Source organism: Bidens hawaiensis, unplaced genomic scaffold, assembly GCF_021521415.1.
Source record: "Bidens hawaiensis isolate Kalapana, Puna unplaced genomic scaffold, B.hawaiensis_p1.1 tig00037144_1, whole genome shotgun sequence".
NCBI classification, from domain to species: Eukaryota; Viridiplantae; Streptophyta; class Magnoliopsida; order Asterales; family Asteraceae; genus Bidens; species Bidens hawaiensis.
In genome coordinates this window covers 1-3433 of record NW_027496469.1, presented here as the reverse complement: position 1 = coordinate 3433, position 3433 = coordinate 1, and positions in this window count along the sequence as shown.

The following is a 3433-nucleotide window of genomic DNA, read 5'->3' as shown; positions in this document are numbered from 1 at the left end:
AAAAGAACAACTACAAGAAAGATGACGGTGATGAAGGTACTTCTGAAACTAACACTGCCACCGAAGAGTTTCATATTTGTTATGATTATGATAGGGTGAACATTGCACGTGATGATTCGAGTTGGGTAGTTGATAGTGGTGCTACTTGTCATGTGACATCACAAAGGGATTTTTATTCGTCTTATACTCTTGGTGATTTTGGGAATGTCAAGATGGGTAATAATGGGCTATCAAAGATCGTTGGTGTTGGGGATGTTTGCTTGAAGTTTGATACTGGGATGGATTTGGTTTTACACAATGTGAAACATGTTTCGGATATTAGACTTAATTTGATCTCCGCAAGCACATTAGATGATGATGGTTTACACAATACCTTTGGTGGTGGAATTTGGAAACTCACTCGTGGTTCGCTGATCGTGGCAAGGGATGAAAGAACTTCAAAGTTATACATGACACATCCAAAGATTTCCAGAGACTCGGTTAATTCGTTGACGAATTATGATGTGACAGATATGTGGCATAAGAGACTTGCTCACATGAGTGAAAAAGGAATGTCTATTTTATTGAAGAAAGATGCCTTGTCCGGTGTGAAAGATGTTCACTTAAAGAAGTGTTCTCATTGTATGAATGGTAAGCAAAAGAGAGTTTCTTTTCATAGTCATCTGCCTCATAGAAAAGAAAGTATACTTGACTTGGTGCATTCAGACGTATGTGGTCCTGTGAAGACTAGAACACTTGGGGGCTGCTTATATTTTGTCACATTTATAGACGATCATTCGAGGAAGGTATAGGTTTATACTTTAAAGTCTAAAGATCAAGCTTTTGATTTGTTTAAGCAGTTTCATATGCCTTAGTTGAGACAGACTGGGAAGAAGCTCAAGTGCATTCGTACAGATAATAGAGGTGAATACATTGGTCCTTTTAATGCTTATTGTAGAGAGAAGGGTATTCGACACCAAAGGCCACCTCCTAAAACACCACCGTTGAATGGTTTAGCAGAACGGATGAACAGAACTTTGGTTGAAAGGTTTAAGTGTTTGCTCCCACATGCAGGGTTGCCTAATTCTTTTTGGGGTGAAGCTTTAAATACAGCGGTACATGTTATTAACCTTACTCCTTGTATTCCTTTGCATAATGATGTTCTAGAAAGGGTTTAGAGTGGCAAAGATGTTTCATATCGTCATTTGCGGGTCTTTGGATGCAAAGCCTTTTTGCATATTCCCAAGGATGAAAGATCAAAGCTTGATGTGAAGTCTAGGCGGTGTACATTCCTTGGTTATGGGCAAGATGAGTTTGGATACAGGCTATATGATCCGGTTTCAAAGAAGCTTGTTAGAAGTTGTGATGTTGTGTTTGTGGAAGATCAGAGTTTGAAAGATATTGAGAAGACACAGGTAGTTCCTCAGTACACTGATTATCTCATTGATTTGGTTCCTATTCCTACTCTGAAATCTGAGCCACATCACGAAGATGGTATTCAAAATGACAAACAACATGGTACCGATAATGTTGATGATCAAGAGCAGGTAGAGTTGGATGACGATATTCATCCCGAGTTACCAGTAGATATGCCAACATTTGTCCCACTCAGGCGGTCTTCGTGAGACCGTCAACCTTCTACTCGTTATTCGACTGGTGAGGACGTCTTACTCACTGATGGGGGAGAGCCCGAATATTATAAAGAGGCCATGGAACATAAGCATAAAAGAGAGTGGTTTGAAGCCATGGAATATGAGATGAATTCCTTGTATGAGAACAGTACCTTTGAGTTGGTGAAGTTGCCTAAAGGCAAAAGAGCTTTGAAGAATAAATGGGTCTACAAATTGAAGACTGAAGAACATACCTCACGGCCTAGGTACAAGGCAAGATTGGTGGTCAAAGGGTTCAGTCAAAGAGAGGGTATTGATTTTGATGAGATTTTTTCTCCAGTTGTGAATATGAGTTCCATCAGGGTGATCCTTGATTTAGCTGCTAGTCTTGATATTGAGGTTGAGCAAATGGATGTCAAGACAACAATCCTTCATGGTGATCTAGATAAAGAAATCTATATGGAGCGACCTGAAGGTTTTCAGGTTAAAGGTAAAGAAGATTATGTTTGTAAACTTCATAAAAGTCTTTATGGGTTGAAGAAAGCACCGAGATAGTGGTACAAGAAATTTGAGTCAGTTATGGGGAAACAAGGCTACCGAAAGACTGCGTCTGATCACTGTGTTTTCTTTAAGAGGTTTGGTAATGATGATTTCATCATTTTATTGCTTTATGTTAATGATATGTTGATTGTAGGCAAGAATGTAGAAAGAATTGTCCAGCTGCAGAAAGAGTTAAGCAAGTTGTTTTCTATGAAAGACTTGGGGCCAGCTAAGAATATTCTTGGCATTCGCATTACTAAAGATAGAGCTTCAAATAAGTTGCACATGTCACAAGAGCAATACATTGAAAAGGTGCTTAGCAGATTCAAGATGTCTAAAGTTAATGTGGTTAGTGCACCTTTTATTCCCAACTTTAAGTTAACTAAAAAAGATTGCCCTACTTCTGAGAAATAGATTGAAGAGATGGATGGTGTTCCATATGCATCAGCGGTTGGAAGCTTGATGTATGCAATGGTATGTACACGACCTGATATTGCCCATGCAGTAGGTGTTGTTAGTCGGTTCTTGTCAAATCCGGGTATGAAGCATTGGGAAGTGGATCCTTAGATATCTACGAGGTACTTCCAAATTGGGTATAACATTTGGAAATGGGGAGCCAATGCTTGTTGGTTACACGTATTCTGATATGGCAGGAAATAAGGACAACATGAATTCCATTACTGGATATTTGGTGTTAGTTGCAGGGGGCGTGTCATGGCAGTCAAGACTATAAAAGTGTGTTGCTTTGTCTACTACCGAGGCTGAGTATATGGCAGCAATAGACGCATACAAAGAATTATTGTGGTTGAAAAGATTTATGCAAGAGCTTGGCTTTATGCAACAGCGCTACGTGGTTCTTTGTGATAATCAAAGTGCTATTCACCTTGCTAAGAATGCTATGTTTCATAAGAGAACAAAACATATTGATGTGAGGTATCATTGGATTAGAGATGCTATTGAAGACAAGTTTTTTGAACTTGATAAAGTTCATACCGATGATAATTGTTTCGATATGTTGACCAAAGCTTTGGCAAGGGAGAAATTGAAGATATGTTGCTCATTGGGTGGTGAGTTTTTTTCTTATAGACAAAAAGCGGGAGATTTGTTGGGGTATTTTTTGCCCATGAGAAAACCCGACAACAATTTTAAACTTCATGGGATTTATTACTATTATTATTATAATATTTAAAAAGAAAAAGAAAAAAAGATATGTATTTTCTTTTACTAAACCGTGTGATGGTTTTTTTTGTTTGGTGGGTTCTTTGGGCCCACATGCCCATTTATATATTTTATGATATTTTATA